The sequence below is a fragment of the Gossypium arboreum genome, chromosome 9 (assembly GCF_025698485.1).
Source record: "Gossypium arboreum isolate Shixiya-1 chromosome 9, ASM2569848v2, whole genome shotgun sequence".
Lineage (NCBI taxonomy): Eukaryota > Viridiplantae > Streptophyta > Magnoliopsida > Malvales > Malvaceae > Gossypium > Gossypium arboreum.
In genome coordinates this window covers 18,120,456-18,136,324 of record NC_069078.1, presented here as the reverse complement: position 1 = coordinate 18,136,324, position 15,869 = coordinate 18,120,456, and the positions used below count along the sequence as shown (strand labels likewise).

Below are 15,869 nucleotides of genomic sequence, written 5' to 3'. Positions count from 1 at the left end.
GGCGTGTAGATACCTCAAGGATGGAGGGAAAGCCGATGCCTTGGAGCTACTAGGATCGTAGGTGGTCGAGGCAAGGATGAGGTCCCTCCAACATTTCAAGGGGGAGTAGTGGATATGGGGGTGGAGGGTGTCGAGGTCATTTTCGTCCATAAACTCCTCCGTGTACAGCCTAGTGCAATCCCGAACTCGGTACTCTCAACTAACGTACTAGACCACCAAGACAGAACTGGATTGTTCCAGGATCGTCAAAGTTGGTCATGACGGTCTAAAAATGGAACATTGAGTAGAGTTCCAATGTAAACTTGGGATTCGTCGGCTCGACGATCTCAAAGAATAGCCTCCACGGGTCAGTTGTTAGGAGGGCTCGAACCGCGTCAGCCAATTGAATCTGCTCAAGTGCGGCCCAGTCAATGTAGCGGCCCACACCTAGGGGTCGGGCCCATAATATCTTATATAATTCCTCCTAGGGTCCTAAAGGGACTTGGAGGAATGAGTGTTTAATCTCCGTGGTAGGACCCGAAGATGACGCTGCTCCTTTCCTCTTCTTTGAGGTTGGAACAACGATCTTCTTACCGCGTGAGGACGACATTGTACCTACATTGAAAAAAATCGAAGTTCAATCAATATGCCCCAAGAATAGCATGGAAAATCAAGCCTATATATTAATAGATAAAACTTAAAATAATTAAAGCAAATATATCAAGTTATAAAAATAGGACTTATGAAAATAACGTTTCGGGAATATCTAATGAATGGATGCATATGTGTAAGCATAAATTTCATGGAAACAAGGAAAATAGAAAAGTGTAGCAGAATGTGGTAACTAAAATGAAAAAATTCTTATAAAGAGCAAAAGTATTTTACTATTCTAACTATGAATATTCAAAAATAGTTTAATATAGCAAAGGAATCATGAAATAAGCAATATATTTAGAGAAAATAGAAAGAAAAGAGTAAACAAACGTAAAAAGAAGGAACTTGGGATGTCAGAATCGGTGTTGTAGGCGGCGCACGTGCGTGAGTGGTAGGGCGTGTGGAGTTACAGTGGCCAGGGTTAGAAATTTTTAAGGAGGGAGATGATGAATAGTGAGGGGTTTTTTTATAGATTTTGGGGCACACGGCCGGGGGACACGCCCGTGTGCCCAAAGTTTTGTCCATGTGTTTCCTGAATTTTAAATTTGGACACGTCTAACATTCAGCCCACGCCCATGTTGCTCGGGCATGTGAGTGCACACGACCATGTCACAAGGTCGTGTTTGCTTCTCCCATGCCTGTATACATAGGTCCATGCCCGTGTTCGTTTTGACAATGTCGACCATGGGTGGAGGGCACGGGCGTGTCTCATGCCCGTGTTCCATTCTCAGTTTCAACCACGATTTCGAGCCACGAGTGTGTCTAATGCCCGTGCTATTTTTGCAGTTTCACCCACGGCCATTTCGGATGGTCGTGGCGACTTATCGTTTCCCGTGTTGCGAAAATTTGACCCTATTTTCACACGGGCTAAGGAACGCCCATATGCTTGGCCGTGTGGGCTTTAGGAAGCCTGCATTCCATGATTCGGTTAGTATGTTAGATGTCAAAAACTAAAATTTAAAGAAATTAATACTGTTAGTGCTCGAGTTGCCTCCCAAGAAGCGTTTATTTATAGTCTTAAGCTGGACTTACCTCTCTTCTGCATGGTCAAGGTGGTGCAAGGAGTTTACACTCCTCATCCCTGCTATCAAGTTTATCAACATAAGGTTTAAGATGAGTATTGTTTACCTTAAAAGTACCGAATTTGGGATGAATTACCTCGACTGTACCATATGGGAAAATACTGAGTATCGTAAAAGGAATTTCTTCATTAGGTTCAAAAGTGGTAATGCGAGGATCTGCTGCATCTGGTAGTACTTTGTCTCCAACCTTAAGTTGATTTGGTGAAGTATTGAGCTCATCCAGGCTCGGTTTCTGTTTATCAGGTGTTCTCCATTTCTGTGTCTGCCATTCATCTAACTCCTCGATTTGTAGCCTTCGTTCTTCATAGATAGGTCCTTTGTTGTTGTTTGAACATGACCCATATGCATTCTTTGTAACTGTTTCCTGCACAAAGGGTTTCACCACATGATTAGTACTAGTAGAATAATTTATACAACCACCTTCAATTTTAGATATGTTACTCTAATTACGAGCTTGAAGGGTGATTGTTTCATCTCCCATGCAAAGTGTGAGTTCACCTATGCCAACATCAATAATGGTTCTAGCAGTCGCTAAAAAGGGTCGTCCTAAAATTAAAGGTGCATTACTATCCTCTTCCATGTCTAGAACAACAAAGTCTACTTGGTATATAAATTTATCAATCTTAACAAGAACATCCTCAACGATACCCTGTGACATCCCTAAATCGACCCTAGTCGGAAAGTGGTTTCGGGACCACCAAACCGAGTCATAATAATAATTAACCATCATAATTGATGCTCATTATATGTATATATGCATGTGTGAAAATTTCGTGTTTGGATTTTGTTAATAGTAAGTGAATTTTTATCAAATAGGACTTATGTGAGAAAATTTAGAAATGTGCTAGGCAATTGTAAGGTGGCCTATTAATACATGTGGGAAAATAGTTGTCCTTGCATGTCAAATAACCCACTTCCTAAGGTGAGTGGCCGGCCATGACAAGAATATGGGCAAGGAACATGTTTCCAACATGTTTAGTTAGTGGATTATGTAGAAAAAATAAAGAAATGAAAAAAATGAGCATGGATGCCCCCCTTTGTTGCCGTGAGTAGAGGAAAAGAAAGGAAAAAAATGGTTCATCCATTCTCAAAATCTTGGCTGAAAATACTAAGGGAAAAAGGAAGGATTTTTGCTTCATGCTTGGTTTAGAAGAGAACTAGAAGGAGATTTGGTCATACTTGTGTCAAGATTAAGGTATGTTTGAGGTTGTGTCATGAGATTCATGCATGTTTTAGTTGCTAACTTGATGTTCATGTTAGCCCATGGTTCAAATCCTTGTTATGCCATGGAAATGGTATTTGGCCAAGGTTGATATTGTGTTAAAGCCATTGCATGCTAAATGTGAAGCTTGTTGATGATACATGTAATGATGGATTGATTACTCTTGAAATTTCTTTTAGCATTCTTGAGTAAGACATGGAGTTTTCTTTGTTTAACCATGACCAAAAATTGAAAGGGGGATGGTGTGGGATGTATTCGGCCATGGCATGCTCATAAGTGCGATTTATGCTTGTTGCATGATAGGTAAAAATTTGTGTTTTGATATATGTGTATATGTGTTTGTACATGATGTTACAAATGGATGTGAAAATATATGCTAGATTGGGAAAATTTGATTAAATGTTCATGAGATGAAATTAGGTGATTAAAAGATGTTAGTTGACATTGTACATATATATATATATTCGGCCATTAAAGTGAGTATGTAGGTAATGTTGAATCAAGTTTTTGGTGCATATTCGGTTAGGTGTATAATCGACCAAATGGGCGATTAGTAAGAATGGTTGCCGAATATACAAGCATACATATGCATGTGTAGTTGAATTATGAATGTTTAGCAAGATGGTTAAACTAGTGATTTATTGATTAAGCTCAAGGAGTTAAAGAAGGAGAATCAAGCAAGGGAAAGACGAAGGTCATCGAGTAGCCGACTTGGAACTATTTTACCCAACACGAGGTAAGTCATTAAGCACGTATTTGATATTGCTTAAATGATTGTAAAATTTATGCAATTGTGTTTAATGGGATGATATATATATATAAATGAAAATGTATGTGTATGGAGTGATGACAATTGTTGAATGTAAAAGAAATAGTGAAATGTGTAGAAAGTTTGCTTTCGGCACTAAGTGTCTTGACAATACGTGTGTACGGTGACGAGATTGGCACTAAGTGTGCGTGCTGGAAATATATGGCACTAAGTGTGCATGCTGGAAATATATGGCACTAAGTGTGCGAGCTCGAAGGGCATGGCACTATGTGTGCGGGCTTAAATCGCATGGCACTAAGTGTGCGAAATCGAGTATTAAGCACTGTGTGTGCGTACTCTATATATATATATAAATATCTCCGATCGAACAATTATATGGAGGGTGTGTCTCCATCGAGTGAGTATGGACAGCGGATCGGGTAAGTACCTTGAGCTCATGACGAATAGGTAATACGTTCATGCTTGGGGTTGAATTTGGTAAGCCTTAAATCTATGTGATGATTGAAATTGTATGGTTGTGCTGGAAAATGAGTTAATGTGTAAAATGCTTGATTATCTTGTTGTGTAGAATATGAAATGTGGATGTATGAATTGGTGCGAGATTGGACCGAAAGGTCCGAGGTATTATGGTATAGATTCGATATGGACGAGTACCTAGCCTCATTTGTTGTACATGTAGTAGTAACTTTATCAGTGGATTGACGAATGCTTATGACTTACTGAGTTGTAAACTCACTCGGTGTTTTCTTGTCACCCATTTTAGGTCTCTTGGACTCGTATTGTTGCGTGCTCGGAACCGTCGTTGAAGTCATCACACCGGCTGAAATCTTGTGGTATTGTTTTTTGTTGTTGAAGAACATTTGGCATGTATAGGCTATTATATTTTGTCGAATTGTGGGTTGTAAACTTTAAGCCATGTGAAAATGGCCTATGTGGTCGTCGAGTGGGATGCTAGAACCTATAGCCACGAGTCTTAGAAACTCAAATTTTGTTAAGGTGGCCATAATTTGTGTCATGTATGATGGATGATTAAGGCCAAGGAAAAATTCATGAAATTGGCATAGTCTACTGCAGTAACTGTTGCGGACAGCAGCAGTGAGATGAGATTGAAAAATCACTAAAAATAGTAGAAGTAGAATTAAATAGTGAGTAAATTATGGAACTGAACCTTGATGAATCTATTTTATATGGACGAAACGAAACGACCATATGAGCAGTATACTGGGAAATATTAAAGTTCTCGTGAGACAGGGCCAGAACGGTTTCTGGGTCCCCTGTCGCGACTTTGAAAATTTACCATAAATTATCCAGAAAGAATTAGGAGTCATGCCTTATATGTACAGATTCCATTTTGAGTCTAGTTTCATTAGAAACAAACGGCACCAGTATTAAAGCCCTGTACAGAAATATATTCAAGTTGTAACGCGCGGAGGTCAGAGCAGTCGATCCCTGTAACATGGGTGACTTTAACTAATAAACTGTACCAATTGGCCCAACCAAAAATTCTAAAAATAAATCCATGGATGGGTATATGAGTCCAAATTCAGGGAAAATTTACGAAACCAGTTTCCGAGTTTTGAAACTCGAGATATGATTTTTAAGGCGATGGTGACGCAGTTTTCCAGCCTGTCCAGAAATGCCAAATTGGTCGGTACTTTAAGAGGATTTGTCTCGTTAACCCTCGTGTCCGACACGGCGTCGGTCACGAGTTAGGGTGTTACAATTTTATTGGTATCAGAGCTATGGTTTAGTCGGTTCTAGGACTACTATAGCGCGTGTGAGTCTAGCTATACATGCCAAATTGTTAGTGCTTAATAATGTGATGACTTCTGACGGTTGGAATTTTTGTTTTGATTAGCAATGGAACCCGGGGTAGAGACCCTTGGCGGATGACGTTGAAAGTGTAGCGGCTGCTCCTGCGCAAGGGACACCGCCCGTTGAGCCTCGATCATCCATGAATAATCAAAATGAAGGCGAAACAAGCCTTCTTCACCATGATGAATGAGTGGGTCGCATAATATGCCCGAACCAACCCGGCTGTCCAACCATTCCCGAATTTAAATACTCCACCCCAAGAGCCCGCGATGCCTCCGATTCTTGATCTGTGAGGCCGAGTAAACCACCTGTGGACTTGATTAGGAAGCGTGGGGCGAGGAGTTCAAGGCCATAGTTCTTGATGATGCCGAAAAGGCCGAGTTCGCTCGATAACACCATTAGAGTGTTAGATGAACTATCATGCACACCGATGAATGTCTTAAGTGTGCTATATCCTTGTTGCGAGACTCACTTACTATTGGTGGAGGACTTTAATTTCCATAGTCCCAAATGAGCGAGTTACTTGGGATTTCTTTCAATCCAATTTGAAAGAAATACATTAGTCAACAGTTCATCGACCGAAGCGTAAGGAATTTTTGGAACTCAAGCAAGGCGGATGATCAGATGTCGAATCTGAACATGAGTTCGTAAGACTTAGTCGGTATGCTCGGAGTGTGTGGCTGATGAGGTTGCGATGTGCAAAAGATTTGAAGAAGGATTGAATGAAGAGTTAAAGTTACTAGTGGGAATTTTGGAGATAAAGGAGTTCGTGACACTAGTCGAACGAGCACTGCAAAGCGGAAGAACTTGGGAAGGAGAAGAAGAAGGCTGAATTTGAAGCAAGAGATTACCGTAAAAGATCGACGAGTAAAGCTCCGTTCTCGGTGTAAAGAGGTTCGGGAGGACACCAAGAAGTCGAGGACGATGCGGGAATTTCCATTAGAGCCCGACCATTGACGGACTCCGAGCTACTTGATAGCTAGTGTGGGCAATAATCGTCAAGAGAGACCTGAATGCCCCCAATGTGGAAGGCGACACCTAGGTGAATGTTGGGGTAAGTCATTAATAGGGCTCTGTTATGGATGCGGTTGAAGGACCACTTCATTAGAGATTGCACGGAGCTAGATGAGAGGAATAAGACGCAAGGTCCAAGACCTAGTGGAACGAAGGTGGAGGTAGGCCCCGAGAATCTCTGGAGGTAGGGGTGGTAATCGAGAGGAGCCTCTAATCGGCCGTCCGATCCGAGACCCGTGCTCTGCTAGAGCATATGCCATCCGCGCACGAGAGGAGGCATCCTCCCCGACGTTATCATTGGTACTTTTACTCTCTTTGATACTATTGTGATTGCATTGATTGACCCGGCTCTACTCACTCATATGTATGTGAAACCTTAGCATCCAAGAAGACTCTACCGTTGAGTCTCTTGAGTTCGTAATTCGAGTGTCAAACCCTTTGGGTCAATACGTGCTTGTTGATAAAGTGTGCAAGAGATGCCCCTAATAATTTGAGAATCCTGTTTTCCTACCGATCGATGCTTCTACCATTTCATGAATTGATGTTATTCTTGGTATGGATTGGTGACCGTACATGATGCAATGGTGGACGCAAAAGGAAAACCATTAATTTGAGGAGTGCAAATAATGAGGTAGTCCGAGTCGAGTCTCTTGATTTAAAAGGAGCGCCCGTGATAATATCTTCTATGACCGCTCGGAGATATGTGAAAAGGGTGTGAAACATACCTTGCGTATGTGTTTGGAAGTAAAGAGACGGAAAGGAAACTCGAATCGGTACCAGTGGTTTGTGAGTATTCGGATGTTTTTCCGAGGAGTTACCGGATTGCCACCGGTTCGAGAAGTGGAATTGACATCGGTTGTACCGGTACTACGCCGATCTCAATAGCCCCGTGTCGTATGGCATTAACGGAATTAAAGGAATTGAAGGTTCAATTGCAAGAATTGACGGATAGAGGTTTCGCTCGACCGAGTTTTTCTCCATGGGCACTTTGTATTGTTTGTGAAGAAGAAGGACGGAACCATGAGGTTGTCCATCGACTATCGTCAACTCAATAAAGTGACGATAAAGAATAAATATCCATTGCCACGAATTGACGATTTGTTTGATCAATTAAAGGGAGCCTCGGTGTTTTCAAAGATAGATTTGAGGTCGGGTACTATCGGTTGAGGGTCCGAGAATCGGACATACCCAAAACCGCTTTTAGAGCGAGGTACGGTCACTACGAATTCTTGGTGATGCCGTTTGGGCTCACTAATGCCCTGCGGTGTTTATGGATTTAATGAATAGAATTTTCAGGCCATACTTGGATCGGTTCGTAGTTGTATTTATCGATGACATTTTGGTCTATTCGAGAGATGAAACCGAGCATCTTGAACACCGAGGCTAGTGTTGCAAATCTTACGAGATAAGCGATTATCACGCAAAGTTCAATAAATGTGAATTTTGGTTGAAAGAGGTTAGCTTTTTGGGGCACGTGGTGTCGCGATCGGTGTCGTGGTGGACCCGAACAAAATTTCGCCATAGTCGATTGGAAACCACCAAGGAATGTTACCGAAGTTAGGAGCTTTTTGGGGCTTGCGGTTATTACCGACGATTTGTAAAGGTTTCTCGACGATAGCCACGCCAATGACGGCTTACTCCAAAAGGATGTTAAGTTCGAATGGACGGGAAATGTCGAAAAGTTTCGATCAACTGAAAGCTTATTTGATGAAGCCCCAATTCTAGTGCAACCCGAATCGGGCAAAGAGTTTGTCATTTATAGTGGCGCATCCCTACTTGGATTGGGTTGCGTATTGATGCAAGAAGGGCGAGTTGTGGCCTGCGCGTCGAGGCAATTAAAGCCACATGAGAAAAACTATCCGACCCATGATCTCGAATTGGTCGCCATCGTATTCGCCTTAAAGATATGGCGACATTACTTATTTGGTGAGAAGTGCCATGTGTATTCGGATCACAAAAGTCTCAAATATTTGATGACCCAAAGAGACTTAAATCTGCGACAAAGGCGATGGCTCGAGTTGTTAAAAGATTATGAGCTCGTCATTGATTATCACCGGGAAGGGCTAATGTGGTTGCGGATGCCTTAAGCCGAAATCACTTTGTTTGCTTTATGACGATGAATGTACACTTGTCTATCCTACCCGACAATGTGTTAGTAGCTGAATTGAAAGCCAAACCATTATTGGTACGTCAAATTCGTGAAGCTCAGAAAGTCGATGATGAGTTGCTTGCAAAACGGGATGAGTGTGTTCCGAACAAGGACTCGGAATTTCAAATCGATGATGACGATTGTTTGAGGTTGAAGTCGTCTGTGTGTCCCAAAGAATTGAACTTATTCCAATAATTTTGAACGAAGCCCATTGTAGCCGAATGGCAATCCACCGGGAGTACGAAGATGTACAACGATTTGAAACGTCGGTTTGGTGGCATGGTATGAAGCGGGACATCTCCGACTTTGTTTCGAGGTGTTTAATATGTCAACAAGTGAAAGCGGAACATCAAGTGCCTTGAGATTGCTTCACCGATCACGATACCCAGTGGAAATGGGATCGAGTCACAATGGACTTTGTGTCCGGGCGCCATTGTCGACTAGTAAGAAGGATGCGATTTGGGTTGTTGTTGATAGACCGACTAAGTCGGCTCACTTTATCCCCGCGTGCACGGATTTTCATTGGATAAACTAGCCGAATTGTACGTTTCTCAGTTGTGAGATTACACGGGTACCGATTTCTATTGTGTCGGATAGAGATCCGAGATTTACCTCGCGATTTTGGAAGAAATTTCAAGAAGCTTTGGGTACCAAGTTGCATTTCAGACCGCCTTTCACCCCAAACCGATGGTCAATCCGAACGGATAATTCAAATACTCGAAGATATGTTGAGATGTTGTATCCTTGAGTTTAGTGGTTCATGGGAGCGGTATACGCCTTTGATTGAATTCGCTTACAACAATAGCTTTCAATCAAGTATTAAGATGGTGCCTTACGAGGCTTTATACTGTCGTAAATGCCGTACCCCATTATTCTGGTGAACTTAGTGAAGGTAAATTCTTGAGGTTGATTTGGTTAAGGATGCCGAGCAAAGAGTTCGAGTAATTCGTGAAAGTTTGAAAGTCGCTTCGGATCGCCAAAAGTCGTATCGGATTTGAAAAGAAAAGATATTGAATATCGGGTTGGAGACAAGGTCTTTCTCAAAGTTTCACCTTGGAAGAAGGTGCTTAGATTTGGTCGTAAGGGCAAATTGAGTCCGAGGTTTATCGGGCCATATGAAGTATCCGAACGAGTTGGGCGATCGCATATCGATTAATTTTGCCCCCGAGCTCGAAAGGATTCACAACATTTTTCATGTCTCGATGCTTGACGATATAGGTCTCGATCCATCGCACGTAATTGCTCTATCTCGAGATTGAGATTCACCTAATTTGAGCTATGAAGAGGAACCGGTTCGCATTATGAGGCGTGAAGTAAAAGAGTTGCGCAATAGGAAAATCCCGTTAGTGAAGGTGTTGTGGCATAAACACGGAATGGAAGAAGCCACTTGGGAACTTGAGGACTCTATGAAAGAGCGATACAGAGCCTATTTACGGTAAGATTTTTGGGACGAAAATTTCTAAGTGGGGAGAGTTGTGACATCCTAAATCGACCCTAGTCGGAAAGTAGTTTCGGGACCACCAAACCGAGTCATAATAATAATTAACCATCATAATTGATGCTCATTATATGTATATATGCATGTGTGAAAATTTCGTGTTTGGATTTTGTTAATAGTAAGTGAATTTTTATCAAATAGGACTTATGTGAGAAAATTTAGAAATGTGCTAGGCAATTGTAAGGTGGCCTATTAATACATGTGGGAAAATAGTTGTCCTTGCATGTCAAATAACCCACTTCCTAAGGTGAGTGGCCGGCCATGACAAGAATATGGGCAAGGGAACATGTTTCCAACATGTTTAGTTAGGGATTATGTAGAAAAATAAAGAAATGAAAAAAAATGAGCATGGATGCCCCCCTTTGTTGCCGTGAGTAGAGGAAAAGAAAGGAAAAAAATGGTTCATCCATTCTCAAAATCTTGGCTGAAAATACTAAGGGAAAAGGAAGGATTTTTGCTTCATGCTTGGTTTAGAAGAGAACTAGAAGGAGATTTGGTCATACTTGTGTCAAGATTAAGGTATGTTTGAGGTTGTGTCATGAGATTCATGCATGTTTTAGTTGCTAACTTGATGTTCATGTTAGCCCATGGTTCAAATCCTTGTTATGCCATGGAAATGGTATTTGGCCAAGGTTGATATTGTGTTAAAGCCATTGCATGCTAAATGTGAAGCTTGTTGATGATACATGTAATGATGGATTGATTACTCTTGAAATTTCTTTTAGCATTCTTGAGTAAGACATGGAGTTTTCTTTGTTTAACCATGACCAAAAATTGAAAGGGGGATGGTGTGGGATGTATTCGGCCATGGCATGCTCATAAGTGCGATTTATGCTTGTTGCATGATAGGTAAAATTTGTGTTTTGATATATGTGTATATGTGTTTGTACATGATGTTACAAATGGATGTGAAAATATATGCTAGATTGGGAAAATTTGATTAAATGTTCATGAGATGAAATTAGGTGATTAAAAGATGTTAGTTGACATTGTACATATATATATATATTCGCCATTAAAGTGAGTATGTAGGTAATGTTGAATCAAGTTTTGGTGCATATTCGGTTAGGTGTATAATCGACCAAATGGGCGATTAGTAAGAATGGTTGCCGAATATACAAGCATACATATGCATGTGTAGTTGAATTATGAATGTTTAGCAAGATGGTTAAACTAGTGATTTATTGATTAAGCTCAAGGAGTTAAAGAAGGAGAATCAAGCAAGGGAAAGACGAAGGTCATCGAGTAGCCGACTTGGAACTATTTTACCCAACACGAGGTAAGTCATTAAGCACGTATTTGATATTGCTTAAATGATTGTAAAATTTATGCAATTGTGTTTAATGGGATGATATATATATATAAATGAAAATGTATGTGTATGGAGTGATGACAATTGTTGAATGTAAAAGAAATAGTGAAATGTGTAGAAAGTTTGCTTTCGGCACTAAGTGTCGGGCAATACGTGTATGCGGTGACGAGATTGGCACTAAGTGTGCGTGCTGGAAATATATGGCACTAAGTGTGCATGCTGGAAATATATGGCACTAAGTGTGCGAGCTCGAAGGGCATGGCACTATGTGTGCGGGCTTAAATCGCATGGCACTAAGTGTGCGAAATCGAGTATTAAGCACTGTGTGTGCGTACTCTATATATATATATATAAATATCTCCGATCGAACAATTATATGGAGGGTGTGTCTCCATCGAGTGAGTATGGACAGCGGATCGGGTAAGGACCTTGAGCTCATGACGAATAGGTAATACGTTCATGCTTGGGGTTGAATTTGGTAAGCCTTAAATCTATGTGATGATTGAAATTGTATGGTTGTGCTGGAAAATGAGTTAATGTGTAAAAATGCTTGATTATCTTGTTGTGTAGAATATGAAATGTGGATGTATGAATTAGTGCGAGATTGGACCGAAAGGTCCGAGGTATTATGGTATAGATTCGATATGGACGAGTACCTAGCCTCATTTGTTGTACATGTAGTAGTAACTTTATCGATGGATTGACGAATGCTTATGACTTACTGAGTTGTAAACTCACTCGGTGTTTTCTTGTCACCCATTTTAGGTCTCTTGGACTCGTATTGTTGCGTGCTCGGAACCGTCGTTGAAGTCATCACACCGGCTGAAATCTTGTGGTATTGTTTTTTGTTGTTGAAGAACATTTGGCATGTATAGGCTATTATATTTTGTCGAATTGTGGGTTGTAAACTTTAAGCCATGTGAAAATGGCCTATGTGGTCGTCGAGTGGGATGCTAGAACCTATAGCCACGAGTCTTAGAAACTCAAATTTTGTTAAGGTGGCCATAATTTGTGTCATGTATGATGGATGATTAAGGCCAAGGAAAAATTCATGAAATTGGCATAGTCTACTGCAGTAACTGTTGCGGACAGCAGCAGTGAGATGAGATTGAAAAATCACTAAAAATAGTAGAAGTAGAATTAAATAGTGAGTAAATTATGGAACTGAACCTTGATGAATCTATTTTTATATGGACGAAACGAAACGACCATATGAGCAGTATACTGGGAAATATTAAAGTTCTCGTGAGACAGGGCCAGAACGGTTTCTGGGTCCCCTGTCGCGACTTTGAAAATTTACCATAAATTATCCAGAAAGAATTAGGAGTCATGCCTTATATGTACAGATTCCATTTTGAGTCTAGTTTCATTAGAAACAAACGGCACCAGTATTAAAGCCCTGTACAGAAATATATTCAAGTTGTAACGCGCGGAGGTCAGAGCAGTCGATCCCTGTAACATGGGTGACTTTAACTAATAAACTGTACCAATTGGCCCAACCAAAAATTCTAAAAATAAATCCATGGATGGGTATCTGAGTCCAAATTCAGGGAAAATTTACAAAACCAGTTTCCGAGTTTTGAAACTCGAGATATGATTTTTAAGGCGACGGTGATGCAGTTTTCCAGCCTGTCCAGAAATGCCAAATTGGTCGGTACTTTAAGAGGATTTGTCTCGTTAACCCCTCGTGTCCGACACCGGCGTCGGTCACGAGTTAGGGGTGTTACATACCCCTAGGAAATTTAATGGTTTTATCAGCCAATTGAATGCTCATCCTAGTTTGTTTGGGTTTCCCTATACCTAGTTGCTTAAACCATTTGTAAGGCATAACATTGATACTAGCCCCTAAATCAGCCAACGCATTATTAACATCTAAGCTACCAATTAAACAAGGAATTGTAAAACTCTCTGGATCTTTTAGTTTGTTGGGCAGCTTATTCTGTAGAATGGCTAAGCAGATCGTGTTCTGCTCCACATACGATGCTTCATCTAACTTCCATTTATTTGCTAGAAGCTCCTTTAAAAACTTGACTACGTTTGGTATCTGCGAAAGGGCTTCAATAAATGGTAAGTTAATATGTAGTTTCTTTAAAAGTTTAAGGAATTTACCAAATTGTTTGTCTGAGCGGTCTTTCCTTGTCGCATTGGGGTATGGCATATGAGGTTTATATTCTGTAATTACCGGCTTTGGCTCATTGTGGCCTACCTCATCTTTACCTTTGCTTACCACCGTTTCTGGCCTTGGTTCTACAACTAGCCCTTCCTCATCTTGAATAGCAATCACGTTGAGTTGCTCCCTTGGGTTAGATTTAGTGTTGCTTGGAAGGTTGCCTTGTGGTCATTCAAAAATCAACTTGGTGAGCTGTCCAATCTAAGTTTCGAGCCCCTGGATTGATGCTTGTTGATTTTTGAGTGCTGTCTCGATATTTTGAAAATGAGTTTCTGACACTGAGATGAATTTTGTTAACATCTCCTCAAGGTTTGACTTCTTTTCTTACTAGTAAGGTGGTTTTTGAAAACCCGGAGGATATTATGGCCATTGATTTCCTTGACCACCCCACGAGAAATTGGGATGGTTCCTCCAACCTGCATTATAAGTGTTACTATACGGGTTATTTTAGGGTGTAGAGTCCCCATATATTGGACTTGTTCCTCCTCAATGCTAGGGTTGAAGGGTTGATATTTTGTGAATGCTCCTCCTCCATTTGAATTGCACCTTATCACTGTATATACCTGAGTAGAACGATACAAGCCGTCAATCTTTTTATTTAAGAGTTCTACTTGGTTAGATAGCATAGTAACCGCATCGAGGTTGAAAACGTCGGTTGCTTTCGTCAGCTTTGTTCTCATAACTTGCCACTGATAGTTATTCAGTGACATCTCCTCAACAAATTCGTAAGCCACCTCAGGTGTCTTATTATTGATAGTTCCTCCAGCGGCTGCATCAATCATTTGCCGGGTTGAAGGATTCAGGCCATTATGAAACGTTTGAACCTATAGCCAAAGTTGTAACCCATGGTGAGGGCACCTTCTCAAAAGATCCTTGTATCTCTCTCATGCATCGTAGAGTGTTTCTAAATCCATCTGCACAAAAGAAGAGATATCATTACGTAATTTGGCTATTTTAGCCGGGGGAAAATATTTTAATAAAAACTTCTTGGTCATTTGTTCCCAAGTAGTGATTGACCCTCGTCGTAACGAGTTTAACCATTGTTTAGCCTTATTCCTCAACGAAACGGGAAACAACTGAAGGCGAATGGTGTCATCAGAAACGCCATTGATTTTAAAAGTGTTGCAAAATTCTAATAAATTTGCCAAGTGAGCTTTGGGATCCTCGTCCTGCAAACCATCAAACTAAACAAACTGTTGTATCATTTGAATTGTGTTAGGTTTCAGTTCAAAATTATTTGCAGTAATAGCAGGTCTAACTATACTTGACTCAGTTCCTATTAAATTAGGTTTAGCATAATCATACATAGTGCGTGGAGTAGGATTTTGATTTACTGGATCAGCAGCAATCGCAGGAGGTAGCAGATTTTCTTGGTTTTCAACCATCTCCTCGATTGTGGTTGAAGTATCATCCTCTTGCTCGTCCTCTCTGTATCTTAGGCTTCACCTTATTTCTCTCCAATTTCTGCGAATTGTGCAGTCGATCTCACCATCAAAAATTAGTGGTCCTGACAGGTTTCTTCTGGTCATAAACTAGAAAAACCTGTCATAAGAAAATAAATGAAAAATTAGAAAAGAAAAATAAAAATTTAAATTGCAATAAAAGTAAAATGGCTAAAGTAATAAAAATTGAGTGTTCCTAAAATCCTAGTTCCCCGGCAATGGCGCCAAAAACTTGATGTGTGATATTCATAACATGTTTTAAAGATTTATAAATGAAACGTTCTTGAGACTAACTTATTATCACAATTAAGGCAAGTGTAACTATCGAATGGTAGTATAGTTCAGCAAGACCAGATTGTCGAACCCAAAGGAACTACGAGTACTAGTATTTTTTTTCCTTTTTTATTATCTAGCCTAAAATTTAAGAGGTTTGGTTGTCTAAACTAATTACTAACTAAGAATGCAAAGAAAGAAAACTTGGGAAAAATACTTTTGGGAAAATTCGATTGATTGAGATAATACCTAAGGAAAAATCCACTTAGACTTCACTTGTTATTTGACTCTGAATCAGACGATTTATTCATTTGACTTGATCCGTAGAAATCCCTAAGTTATATTATTATCTCTCTCGAGACTAATAACGTCTAACCCTAGGTTGAATAATTGAAATCTCTTTCTAATTAACACCCTAGAATTGCATTAACTCGATCTATGGATTCCCTTATTACGTTTCACCCTAATCCGGCAAAATCTTGTCACCCTA

The 15,869-nt window shown here is 40.4% G+C and overlaps 1 non-coding gene across 1 annotated transcript; it reads left to right on the top strand.

The window, feature by feature from the left end:
* Nucleotides 1-14,504: 14,504 nt before the first annotated feature.
* Nucleotides 14,505-14,611, top strand: LOC128281105 (small nucleolar RNA R71). The gene has a single exon (XR_008271320.1). It is a non-coding gene; the product is annotated as a small nucleolar RNA R71 (small nucleolar RNA).
* The last annotated feature ends 1,258 nt before the right edge of the window (nt 14,612-15,869 follow it).